This window comes from Merops nubicus, unplaced genomic scaffold, assembly GCF_000691845.1.
Source record: "Merops nubicus isolate BGI_N331 unplaced genomic scaffold, ASM69184v1 scaffold6982, whole genome shotgun sequence".
NCBI classification, from domain to species: domain Eukaryota; kingdom Metazoa; phylum Chordata; class Aves; order Coraciiformes; family Meropidae; genus Merops; species Merops nubicus.
This window is the reverse complement of record NW_008591537.1, coordinates 30,069-44,535: the sequence shown is the minus strand read 5'-3', so window position 1 is coordinate 44,535 and position 14,467 is coordinate 30,069.

The following is a 14,467-nucleotide window of genomic DNA, read 5'->3' as shown; positions in this document are numbered from 1 at the left end:
CTTCTTCGCAGCAGGAACAGATATCAAAGATAAAAGTGTCTTTGTAGGCTGCATGAACTGATTCTGAGTTCTGTGCATGATAATATTTAATTAGGCAATACATTGTGGTGGTAACTAGCTTTTCAAACAACCATCTTTCAAAAGCTTTCTTACTTCATCTACTTACACTCATTTCTTAGTGAAGTAATAAATCTTAACAGACAGGAATTCATTAACCTGAATTTTTGGGTGTAGAAAATCCAGAAAGCAATATGCAGTGGATGAAATATTCATAGCCACAATGTTTCTTATGCAAGTTATTTGTAATTAGGAAAATTGGTGTTGTACAGTGTAATGTGTGGAATTTCTAGTTGATCTTGCTCTTTAGAAGAGCAAAACATGAAACTTTTCTTATAACTGAAAAAATCTGTGATGTCTATTCCTTAGATCACCATCGCAAAACTTGCCAGTTCAGACCTTGAAGATCCGAATTAATGCCTGATCTGTGGAATCAAATCTAATGTGGAAGCACTCAAAAAGTTTACCTGATGATCATTTAATCATGTTTTTATTAACATCTCATAGAAGTTGGGTAGGGGTTAATAAGTTACCAAGAGATGTTACAAGCATTACTACATGTCACATGTATTCAAGTGCTTGGAGCTCCTATAGATGTTGTAGAGTACTATAGATGAATGAAAGTGCTCAGAGTCTGTAATGACTATTTGATCACAAATCTCTCAAACACTTAGATGTTTTATACACTATTTAAGTAGAATCTTTACTACCTCTTACTCTCTTCTAGTCAAGGTATTTCCATTGTTTCTGCTTTCAGATATATGTAACAGCCTCATTACTGTTTTGAAAAAAGGAATGTTTCAGGGAGGATTAAATTAAAAACAAGTATTTCTATCCCAATGGTTAGTGAATGTTTTAGTATAGAAGAATTTCTCCACTGATGAGGAAAAAAAAATCTCATCAAGCAGATTCATAGTCAATTGACTATGGTTCAGCTGTTCTTTGCAAAAGAAAAAAAAAAAACCCTCTGGAGATATTCAGATAACTACTAGTCCACAACTGTCCTAAGAACCAGGATCTAACTCCCACTGGCCATAATGAGAATCTAATTAATTCCGTTATTTCTTTATTTTATCCTTTTATTTCTAGTAATTTTTCTGAAAGATATGAAATACAGCTTGTCTTTTTGATAGGTTGTAATGGGATGAGTCAAGAACGTGGGGATGTGATTGATAACAGGATACCTAAACCTTGAGCTGTTTGGAAATCTTTCAGTTGAACAATTTTTCCTCTTAAAAATACAGCTTGAGGGGTGGGGAGGGAATAAAAGAGAAATAAATTTCTTTTCTTGATTTCATGCATTTTATCCCAATTTATATTTTAAATAATATATACTTTGAACCTTTAATAATAGAAAATTATTTTATAGAGTTTTGACAATTTTGAAATTTATCTTATTACAATTCTCATTCTGCAGGTAAATAAAAATTTTGACTTTATGTTCCAATGAAAAATAAAAACAGATTTTTGAAATGGCAGCTTTTCCTGCAGAAAGAAAATCCTCCTTTCTAAACAGATGTATGTGTGTCTTAATATAGTTTCAATATCACAAAGATTTTTCACTGCAATTGACACTAATTGGAGGGGACAGGTGGTGGTGGCAGTGGGGAGGAAATCTCTCCAGGATTGTGCAGAATTGATAACAGGATACACAGAACTAGAGCTGGTTGAAAAATGCATAAATATCAATTATGTAAGAAATTGATTAGCTTAGATTAAAAAAAAGAAAGAAGGAACTGAAATATAATGTAAATTAGCAGTACTAAGAAAGATACTTTCTCTTTTGTGTCTCCACAAAGATACCTAGAAGTATAACTCTAAACCCCTGATGGTCTCCCATGACTAAACACCTCCCAACTAAGGAAACTCAGCACAGTGCAGAAAATGCAGAGTATTTCTGGTGGGGAGGCACTGGAGTAGCTTCATCACTTTCTTGGCTATAGATACGAGTGTTTGTGTTTGCATGGGAATGACTGAATCTCTTTCCATCTTGGAAGACAAATCGTTGGGTAGCAATAGAATAAATTCAGAGTTCAAGGTTAAAATAAATGTGTTTGGTCAGCAATCATTTTTTAAAATTCTTGGTAGGTTTCCAAGAGCACAAAGTCCTGCTCTCAGCAAGGGAGAAAGCTCAAGTGCAGACCCTCTGCCAGGCGAGAGCCCACCAAGTCTGCTTTACTGTAGCATACATTAACACAAGGGGGAGTCTGAGATAAGTCTGTAGCATGTGTACTGTGGTAAAATCTGTACACCATAGCTGAGGAAGTGAAGATCTTTTTCCCAGTAAGAGACAGGCTGTGAGAATAGTGGGAGAATAAATTTAAGAAAGCTAGACTGGTTCCATTTACTTTGAAGATCCATGGGTTTTGTTGAAGGAGGAGTTCTCAGGCTTAATAAACCAATGGGCTGATTCAACAGAAACAAAGTAGACAATGATAAAAAGCCATGGTAGTTAACTTTCAAAAGTTAGTATTTATTACCAGAAATCAGATCATTGTTATTTAATACTCATTGAATAAGATGTAATTTAAAATTTTCACAATACTGATATATTTTTTCATACTATAAGTATTTGTCTCTAGAGAGATTAAAAACAAAATAGATGAGTGTGCAAAGTCACATGAAAAATTGAAACAAAAGTGCAGAGGTCTAGAAACCACAAGGAGAAAATGGCTGTTTGATGCCCCATGGCTTGAAAAACAGCTGCTTTCTAACCATGAAATTCAGCTTTCCTTCCCATAGTGCCTTTCCTCCAGGCACTGGCTCAAAGTGAATCAGCTTGAGGACTAATACTTTTGCACAATGCTTTTGACAAAATGTGTAATGCCAGTCTGTATGAGCTCGAGTAATGCCGAGAAAGGGATTTTACAGAGGGGTGATATAGCACCTTGAACATCAGTGTTATTCACAGAAATACTTCAGACCCTTTGATAAACAGCTTTGGAAGCAGAAGTGGCACCTCTGCCTGAAATGGTGGAGAGGAAGGCAAAGAGAAAGGGTGAAACCAGTTTCCAGCAGTGGGTTTCCCATGTTCCCAGCTTGTCCATTTCAGTGGTACTGCTGAGATCAGTCTTGGTGTATCTGCCCTTTCCATCAAGAGTGACAAAGTTGTATAGCTGTTTGCTTATTGTGGTCTGGAGTGATTTTGGTTTGCTAGGGCCAGTTTCCAGCAGTGATGTGTGTAAGTGGAGAAGATGCAGGGGCTGTAAATACTTTCTGAGCCTACATCTTGTCCATATCAGCTCTTAACATAAGAGGATAACATAGAGGATAAGACATGGCTGAAGCCCGTTATGAAAGTGGTCTGTAAGAGTCTGGCTGTGGTAGGGAGAGACTTGCCATTCCTTTGGGGACCCCCCCTAAATAGGGCTGCCCTGCAGCAAGCCAATGGTCAGAGCTCTTGATTTGTCTGCCTTTTGTCTGGTGGCTGGATCAGGACCGGGTCTCAGGCGCAGTGAAGGCAGGATGGAGCCTGGTGCAGTGGCACACTGCAGCTATTTATCACTGCTGTACCTAACCTGCAGCACTGAAACGCTATTGCTGACTTACCTAGTGATTGCATTGTTATGTTGTACCGTGCCTGAGGAGTTGAGAGGAAGAAAAGAATCGTGCAGTAGGCTTTCCAAAGGCGAGCTGACAGACTGCTGCTCCTGCAGGGGTACAGCTCCCAGCGGCAGCTTCCTGTTGCATATGGAGGAGACGATGATCTATCAGTGACTCACTGAGTGCTTTTCACTTCATCATAGCAAATGATTAAAAAAAAAAGGAGAAAAAGAAAAATACCAATTTCCATGTCCTTATAAATGTGTTAGGAGCCTGTGATTAAAAATAAGGAGTGTAGAGTGTGAAAGGTAAGAGCACAGCAGCAGGAGCAGCAGGTTAGATGTTACTGCTGTTATTGAAATGGAGCACAGGGGTGACCACACTTTACTAGAGCTTTATTGCATCATTCTAGTAAAAATGCATCACATTTCTCTCTCTCAGCTCCTCATTTTTCCCCCTCAAAAGACTGATAGGAAGAAGAGATGATAAAACGCCCCAAAGTGAAAAAAAGTTCAACTTTACATGTCAGTGCTGTGTACAGATGGATGATTCACCAGAATACATCTCTGTGTTTTTAAGCTGGCTTTTTGTTTGAACTGTTAAGTATGTCAGGCTTTGTAGAGATTCCAGGTATGGGCCTATGCTAATACTTGCCTTTGTGTGATGGCATAGAAAGGACTCCTGCCAGCAGTGCTCCTCTTTACTAGTTTGATGGGAAAATAAAGAGAAATCTATGTGAAGCCTCCATTTCTGTGCTCCAAGAGATTAATTCCTTGGAGGTTTATACTGGGCACTTAAGTGTCACCTTAGAGGTGCTTTTCAATATTAGATGCCATCCTTTGCAGTACTGGAGGGGATGAACTATACACTTTTCCAATGCTGAATTAATTTTGTGATCGTCCAGTCTCTGTTAAGCAGCTTTTAACTTTTGTTGCCATTACAGTCTCGGGAGTTAAGGGCAGCAGAAGGCTCCAGCTATATGCTATTCAGCAGGCTCAAGGCTTTGTGCCAGGTAGTGCAAGGACTCAAAGTCATTATTTGGGAAGCTGTATCATAAAAGTAGTTGCAGAGGTACAAAGGACATCTGACAGTCCTGAAGCATTTTACAGTACAAATGTTAATTAAGCTTTACAATGGCTTTGTAAGGTTGGTAGATACTGTTAACAGACATTTCAGCTAAGGCACAGGACTACCTCTCCCATGGAAGGGTACCAGGGTGTGAAAGAGGGCCTCTTGGGTGGACAGCCCAGTGTCTGGGGCCAGATTTGTGCTTGGGAGAGCCGGTCTTCAGTAGCTGGGTGACCTTTTGTGGTAGCAATTGGGGACCTACATCACAGCTGGGACCTCTGCTGTAATAACAGCAGGAAAAACTAACTATGGTAATAGAAGTGCTCCACAGACTGGAATAGCACAGTGGTCTGTCTGCCAGGGAATTGTTTTGGATTTCCCTTCAAATGAGACTAGAATCTGGCTTTTGATATGCATAACAGTTCCTATTGTTCCCACTTAACATGAAGGTTTTACTGGTTCCAGAAGTGTGCCCTTGTGCCCCAGCTGCAGCAACACCACGTTGTGTGGGCTTGCTCTCTGCAGAGCTTGCCAAGCGGCACCCGCGTGCCCTCTGGGCTGGCGTGAGCCTTCACTGCATTCACACCTTGGTGAATTGTCAGCAGTCGGTGTGCAGCCTGTCAGCCCTTTGCATTCTCCCTTCGGTGCTCTTTGCTTCCCAGCAGGACAAAAAAATGCTTCTGGCTTGTAGCTGAAACCCTTTGCTGTCACACGGCTGTGTCCGGAGCCTGCCCTCCCAAGGGTGAGTGCTCTGTCCCACAGCCCTCCTCCAAGCTACCATCTGACGTCCAAGGACTATGCTGGGTGTTATTTAGACCCATCTGAGACTTACAGGTAAATACTGCTGGATTTCTTTGCAAAAGTGTGGGGGAGAGGAGGAGGTAGACAAAATACCCAGTGCCCTACTTAGCGAACACCTGAAACCCGGCCCGCTGCGTTGCTGTCAGACACCCTGTGCTGCAAAACCAGTCAAGGGGAGTGTAACACTGGCCAGAAATTGCCCAGCTCAATGTTTTCACATTGTGTAAACATTCTCCAACTGACTAAATTTGAGATCCAACGCTTGCCAGAAGCATTCTAATGCTTTCCGTTTCTGCTGAAGCTAAAATGGCAACTCCAGCTCCATCCCTGTCTCCCTGGGACTCATTAGCATGGTGCCGTTGTCGCCGTGTCTGCTGGTGGTAGGCAGCCACAGGGGAGAGAAAGTGTCACACGTACAGCGAGTGGCAACCTTCACCCAGGGACAAAACTGTGAAGCAAAACTGCAGCGGAGGGGAAGGATCATGCTTAATAATATGCAAATCAATGTAGCATCTCACAAAGATTTGATTTGCGTTTTGAGGCAGCAGCTAAAAATGTTGTTTTAACCTCTCTTGGGAGTGGATATAAGTATATCCAGTAGACACAGACTAGATAGAGGGTGATTACATTTTCTGATAACTTTAATTTTACAAGGTAGAACGTTTGAAAGCTGCCGTGTCTGTCATCCTTGGACCAAGTGTGATGTGGAGATGTCCATGTAAAGGTAATTGTGTCAATGTTAATATGGCAGAACCCTGCCAACTCATGCAAAAAATTGCACTGAGAAATACCCTAGAGATCTGACAGGACGTGAGAAAGTTTTGCTACAAATAATGAAACCTGAAATATAATTTTCAATGCACAAAGGACATGATTTCTCCTTGCTTTTTATTGTTTCATCACAGGCAGGCCAACACTCGGTGGTGCTGCCTGGCCTTGATCATTACACCACCAGGCTGTGTATCCTCTTTGCTGAATTAAGTGCTTATGTGCTACCCTGAGAAACTCAGTCAAGCCTACTTGTTTTCTCATTTGTAAGGCCAAATGATTGGGGTCCTTTGGCTTCCTGTAACCAATTCCACACATTGTTAAGCTTGTGTAACTCTGGTGGCTTTCTATTGCCCCTGTCTCACAGAAAGCAGCACTAGACAATGCAGTTGCTTCAACATGTCACAGCTGTAAGAAAGAGGAATATTATAGACCAGTGCTGGTGAGAAGCAGCGAGGTGCTTCAGGAGGCAGAGAGCGACATGAAGGCTGAGGCCTAGGAAATGAATAAATGAGCAGCATGCTGCTGTGAAAGTGCTTGGGCAAGAGCTGTTTGTGTCCTGCTCCAGGAACGTCCTGTTCAGGAGATAGCAAATCGGTCTTTCCGTGGATCAGAACCATTTTGATTTGTTTTCCTGTATGCAAATCATCTGCCTCCAGCTGCTTTCTGGGGTTGAGTCCAACAGACACCACCTAAAGAACTTCTATGATTCTCCTCCCTTTAGTTTTTGGGTTAGGCATTTGCAATAGCAATGCCACTGTAATGGGCCAGGATTCCCTGATTGCAAGCACAAACCCAAAAGGCAATCTATAGGCCTTCAGGGAGTTTCCAGGCTTTATTTTGTTTAGAGACACGTTGCTGACTGCAGGTACAAAAGCATTGATGCGCATCATCATGCTTCAGTATTGCCCTTGACAAAAATCTTCTTAACTCTTAACATGAGGCCCTGTTGAATCAGAAAAAGGCTGCCCAAAGGCTTTGCCATACTCAGGCAACCTTTATGGCAGTAGGCTAGTAGCCAATTTCATTTCAGCCCTGCAGGGTTTGTCTCCTCCTCACCCACCCTCCCTGCAGGGAGCAGGGCAGTGCACCTGGCTGTGGGATTTGTGCTGCCCATGTGAGCATGGGAGATTTTGTCCCCCTGAGACAACCTACTGCTTCCCCCCTGTCTGCTCATTTCATCTTCCTCTACATTACATGTCCTGCAGGGTGGCACTGTTTTGAATTTGCCTGCTCTCATCTAGATTAAGGAACCTGTTATTAACGACTCTTCCCCTTTTGCCTTCCCCTCTCCTTCTCTGAGGTCTCTGTACATGGTAAACCCAGCAGTTCTTGATCTCTGTTTTGAGCTCTTTGTCCTACAAAACCAGGCATGCTCTTGGATCCTCGAAGAAATTCTGTAGTTTTGCACCTTTCCTGGTTTTCAACATTATTTTTTTTCAAATTGGTGTACCAGGGGATTAGAGAATACTTCATCATCAGTCCCAAAAGTGCTGCAAATGGAAGTAAATTTACCTCCCTGTTTGTGTACTTGTTTATATATTTAAGGATCATTTTCTAGGATGTAGTCCCTTATTCCGTAGCTGTGCCTAGGCATGCTTCTTGTTCCTAGATGTATAACCACAAATTTAGCTTTAAATGAATCTGATGTAAATGAATGGATTTCCCTGAGATATCAAGGTTTATTAAAAATTTAAAAGATCTCATCAAACTCTGCTCCAGCTCCTCTGTGGAGGCTATCCTGACGTGCCTTAAAATGTTTATTCCTGGATCTTTTACATCCTCTTTAGTTACTCAAGGATTGGAAGACATTTAATTTTCCTACTGCCCTTTTCATATATGGAATAGAAATAATGAATTGAACAGTTTTACCTCTTCTGCATGTTGTTGAAGACTTTGCCAGCTGTATAGCTGCTGTGCCATTGAAGTTCTTTTGCTGTTTAAACTCTTTGTCCTCAGCCAGGCCTGTAATGTCTTTCTCTCTGTTCTTTTTAGCTTTCCTAATTTTTCCGAAATAAATTTTCTAATTTTGTTTATTGTAATTCCTATTGATTTCCTCATTTTCAGCCATTTTATTTTGTTTTTTTTGTTTCTAATTTCCCATTGCACCAAATGAGAATGTACTTTTAGCCAAACTTGTTCTTTTTTTAATTGTAGTATTGTGGCTCTTTGCCATCTCTTTTTTTTTTTTTTTTTTTCTTCAATAACTCCTAATTTTCATCCTGTCTACCTTTTTTTTTTTTTCTTCCCAATTTTTGGGTGTTTTGTGTTCTTGAATTTTAGGGCAACAGTCTTTTTAAGCCTCAGGTATAAAATTACGTGTCACATTTACTTTTTTCTTTTCTGTTCTGTCCTCATTTTTTTATCTTTTAAAACTGTTTTCCATAGTACGATATTAAACTGCAACATTGAACAGGTTGCCCAGGGAGGTGGTGGAAACCCCATCCCTGGAAGTTTTTAAGGCCAGCCTGGATGGAGCTCTGAGCACCCTGATCTAGTGGGAGATGTCCCTGCCTATGGCAGGGGGGTTGGAACTAGATGATCTTTCAGGTCCCTTCCAACCCTGACAATTCTATGATTCTATGATCTGGATCAGCAACAGTCTTACCAATATGTTTGAACAGCACTTGGAAAATCATATTTTCCAGATCTCTATATTTGTGGTCCAGACTCTTTGCAAGAGACTATTTTTTATTCTGTCCTTTTCTCAGTTAACACAATGAAGTTGAACTCCCAAGCAATTTTTTCTCAGTTTGTTGCTTCCATTTCAACCCTGAAGAAGTACCTGTGTTCTTCAGGCTGTGTCTGTGGAGTTTTTTTCAACATACGTTAACTGGCCTAATGAAGAGTATCTGTCCTTCTAGAATACTTGCTTGCATCCTTAGATTCCTACAGCTATGCTGTTGGAAAGTAGGATTTGGTTATAATCCTTTTTAGGAGACTACACTAATCAAAATTTCCTGACAGTAGGAATATACTTCTGCGATGCTGGTTGTGTATGTGGAAGAGGGATCACAGGGATGAAACTTCTTGTTTGGGGTGCTGAGTTACGAGACCTGTTGCTATGACATGCTGAGAGCTGGCATCAAACCAGCCTATGCTCCTAGATCTGCTTCCAGAGCCACTGCTGCACCAAGTGCTATGAAGTAATTTGCTCCTGCTGTGGCAGCAGTTTGGGTAGTATTTGGCAGCTCAGTTTGCCAGAACAAGCTTGTTCATAGAGCATGGGTGTCCAGTGAGCTATGCAGCAGGCTGTAAAGCTAAAAATTTTTTTTGCAGGAACGTGGCTCTTTGAGTTTGCATTCTTAATCGGTCCCTTACTGAGTCACTTTGCCTTGTCATGGCTCTGAATCACTGACACTTAATTAAGTTTGATGGAAACTTATTTTATGCAACAGATGTCAGACCTTGCACAGGAGCCTGGTGGGTGGTCCTGGACTCCAAGTGACTGACTGGGAAGGTTCTTCAAGTCGAACCAATCTATACAGAGACAACTTTCCTTCCTCCATGCTGCACTTGGCCATGCACCACAATGGATGCTTTAGTGGCTGAGCAAGGTCTGACTGAACACCGTGATCGTAATTCCCTTCAGCAGTCCCCCAGAAGATGCTCTCTCTTGAGCATCTTCCCTGGGATTTGAGAGGGCACCATGATTTTTCATGTGGTAGAGGGCATGTGGTAGCTCCTAAGATTTGAGTGAGGTCATTGTGCTGTGTTGTATGGGGTACAAACCTACCCACAGGGGGTCCCAAAGCACAAAAGTCTATCTGTGAGGCTGACAACATCCAGCTCAGCCTAACAGAGCATTCTCAATGCGTTTTTCAATGGCTGGGAGGGCTGTTACTTCCACAGAAAGTTTCTTGGAACCCCAGACTTGATGAATGTCCCTGATTAAGTTCTGCCACTGAGCTTCTCTTCTTCCCCTGTCCTGCTGTGCAGCTCTAACTGCAAAGGCAGAATCTGGCCCTGCTTGCCTGTGCTGATATTGTCTACTGCATGGTATTTGTGCAATATCTCTGCCTGCTGTCTCCCCTCTCCCAAAGCGCATGTCCGCAGACAGACACATCCTACCGAGAGCACTGGGTGAGCAGGGAGCAGAGTGACTGCGAGCCCTTCTGACGCTGCGCTCAGCTGGCAAGCAGCTCCCCATGCCAGCAGCTATTCCTCTTTTGTATCCTCTTCCTTCAATCTGATGTCGACAAGGTCAAGTTTAGAAACTTGTAACAAATGTTACTTTCTCATTAACAGGCACGCTGCTGGGTGGCAGCTCCTGTTCTGTGTATGCCAGTTGCCATGTCCATCAGCTCTCTCTGCTGTACGCTTCGGATTCGAGCAGCTGTAGTGCCGGAGCGGTGAATGGTGTAAGAGCCAGCAGCTCTCTGCATGTCCTGCTTAGCTCTGCATAGGTTTTTTAATAGCAATTAGTATTTGAATCCCGTTTTCCAAGTGACCCTTACTGTTCTCTGCTCTTTAAGGAGGAAGGGATGAGGTGGCAGAGCAGGGGACATCAGTGGGTGGGTGTGGAGAAGTCCTGGTTCCACATGCTGTAATTTCAGCTTTCCTATCCTGTGCCTTCAGCACCCTTCACTAATCCTGCATCAGCGAAGGGCCACTGAAGTCTGGGGGGACTCCAGAGAGTCTAACTCAGCTAAGGGTCTTAAAGTTGTGTGTCCTACACAGTAAGGAAATGAACTCCCTGGTGTAGTGGCTTGGGCTAATAGGCTGAAGTAAGAGCCCTGCTTTCTTGTGACTTGAATGTTGGCTTTTCTCATCTCATTATCACTGTAACATCTAACCTAGTGCTGAGGGCATGGATTCCAATAGGCATTCATAACAGTTATATAATGGAATGAACAAAATTTTATTTTTAAAAACAGGTAATTTAAAATTCTATTGTGAAGATGAGTATGGAGACCTACAGTTTGAACCAAATCCCTTCTGAATAATTTGGAATCTTTCCACCACTGCCGGTAGCCTTTGGTTTGGCTTCTTAATGATTTGTCTTCATTACTGAAAGTTACACAGAGTACGTCTTCCTATGAACAGTTCAGGGCTGTCAAGTCCTGGTGGATGCTCTGTCTGAATGATGGTACCGAAATGAAAGTCAGTTAGTGATGCAGTGAGGTGCATGAGATTGCTCTTCAGTCTTGCTGAGGGGCAGTCAGGGCCATTTAAGGATGAAGGAGGGTGGAATGACTTCCCACGGATTGGAAAGAGGATCTAGAGAAGAGTGTTCTTGTCCAATATGCTTTGGGATTGATACCTGGCATCAGCTGCAATGAAACGGCCTCTCATTAACTCTAATCACACTTACCTCTTACTTTTCATATCAGGTAATGAACACAGTTATGTACTGGGGAGCCCACTCTCCCTTGTTTCTGCTGTGACAGCATTAGATTGCTGTGATTTATACACTTGATATAGGTAGTAATATGATTATTCAGTTAATCTATTATTCATTTCACACATGATCTATTCTTTTCACATTCTTACTCTGTGAGTCAATTTCTCTTTCTGCTGTTTTAATAGAAGTAGCATTTTAAATAGTGAGAATGCTGCATTAAACATGTATAAGATTTAATCTAATTGAAAATGCTTTCTTCTAGCAGGATATGCCTAATAAGCATAAAACCAATAATGTTCCAAATGCTATGGTATATTAACATGACATATTGTGAAGGATCCATTTTTCAACCAAAGCTAAACACTAATTAATGAATATGTAAAAAACTGTTATCCCTTTTCCTGAAGCTGCATGATTGACTTGGAAAAAGATCTTTTGACAGAATAGTATTGCATACAAGCTGCCTTGAATTTTACAAATATTGTTTCTTGCTGTCTAATGAGATATCTTTAATGTAGCACAAAATCAGTGGTATCTCACAGTAGTAATCTTATACAGACACTGAAGTGCTTGTGAATAATTAATCTGCACTTGATTCAGTGCTGGATGTATGTGTGTGACCCACTGGTTGAAAAGGATTTTAGGTTTCCTAGCTGCATTTTTCTGCAGATCATGAGTCTGTTCCAGCCTGCAGTGGCACAGCCTGGTCATTGCCTCTCATGTTTTAGAGACTTTTACTGGAGTTTAATTATCTGGGCAATAATTATTTTTGCTAAGAACGTGTGTGACAGAAAAATTAAGGTTTAGGTTGACTGAAAATTTGTTTGAAAAAAATTTTCAGCTGCCTGAGAACTGAGTAATTTTGATGTGTTTTTACATGAAACATTTTTATTTCCTGCTTTGAAATGATGCTTCCCTTTAGAAAGCCAGGTCAGTGCACTCCTGTGAAATGTCAGACTTGCCCAGATGCAAAAAGCATATTTTCCTATCAATTGCACAAGTACTTACTCTAACTAAACCAACATTGCCTATTTTTTGTTTCATTGACTGTTTTTGTGACCCCTTTTAATGTTCAGTTTTTGGCTATGCAAGAAGGCCCACAGTGAGAGTACAGAAAACAGTAAAACCCAGATCCTGATCCCAGATAGGTATCAGATAGGGTGGTTGGCCTAGATGATCTTCTGAGGTCCCTTCCAATCCAAAGCATTCTATGATTCTATCCTACAGAAAGTTATGCACACCTTCAGGGGTTATTATCAGGCTTGACAGGGCTCTGGGGAACCTGATCTAAGTAGAGATGTCCCTACCTGTGTAGGGAGGTTGGACCAGATGACCTCTAGAGGTCCCTTCCATCCTAAAATATTCTATGATTCTATGATTATGGCTGCCCTGGCTCCTGCATAGCCTACAGGAGCCTGTTTTTCCTTTCTGTACAGAGCAAGGCAGAGGGTAAGAAGACAACAGAGCCCAGCCTCATAGTATGAGACTGGCTGTGGCCAGGATGAGCTTCCCACCATGTGGATTTGGAAGTTTTCTCAGCAGTGTCATTTTGGACAAAGCCAGTGGAAGGTGCTTTGTAATTCCCAGGAGGAGAACTCGCATAATTAAGCACGTCTCTGTCTCTGCAGTTCCTGAGTCTGCTTTTAAATCTCCTATTCATTATCATTGTATCAGTTTAATTATACATTTTCAGCAGAGGCTGACATGCAACAGGAGGTCTAATTGTGCACTCGGTTTCCGGGACTGCTCATTCCCAGCAGGTGGCCCCAGGCCCATCTGCTGGAACCAGCCATGCGCTGGCACTGCCGACCTCCTCCGCGTGCTCAGCCCCAGCCCTGGCGAGCCCCGCTTGCAGAAGGGTGAGCCTGCAGTCATGAAAAAGGAGACTTGGACAGTCAGATGAAGATCACTGAGACAGTTTGCTGTAAGCTGTGCCTCAAATGATGTGGAAAAATGACTAAGGCTGCAAGTTCCAGGATGCAAACTCCTGTGATACCATGAGTGCTTAAAAAAATACTTTCTGACAAGAGATCAGAAGGATGTTGGTTCTGGGCATAGTTTTGTTTCAGTAGGCTTTCCTTAAGCATGTTTAAGTTCTTGCTAGGGTCAGAGTTTTGCTGAATATTTCTATTTATTATCTGTATCTTGGTAGTTGCTAGGTACCCGTTGTAGTCCAGGATCTGTTGTGCTGGGAGTGTTTGAACATAAGAGAAAAATGAGAGTGCTTCATATTTGAGGAATGATTAGGAGTGTACTTAACTCTACATATCTCTGCCCTGGATCTCTCATGAAGTGATCTTTTATGGGAAAACATTTCTGAACATTACAAAACCAGGATTTGAGAGTGAGTGTGTGTGTGTATGATATTTTTTTTAACTGGGGAGGTGTAACTTCAGTTTGCAATTCTTTCTTCCAGTAGCAGCTTACACAAGCTGTCTTCATGAAACCCAAACTTAGATGCTCGGACTTCAGTGATGGTTCTTGGTGTGCTGGTGTTCTGACAATGACCAGGCCCAACAAAAATGATACCACCAGCAGGAAGATGAACCAATACACAGACTGTATTGTAGACAAGAAGGACATTCCATGAATGATCACTGGGGGTACAAACAGATCAATCAGCTGGTACATAATTGACACCACCCCCAATGATCCCACAAAAGATGTGACTTGGCCCACAACAGGTGGTACAAACAGAGACCCGAGGTTGCCCACAGTTGGCATGGGAAACAGCCAGACCAGCAAGCTGAACACATATGATAAAGGTGCCCACATGGCGACTCTCACCCGATCGACCCGTGTTCGCAAAGGTCTGAACTGACCGGGGCCCAGCTCCAGGAGAGTCAGGAGGTCTGCCCTGAACCAGGAAGCTCTGGGGAGTGCACT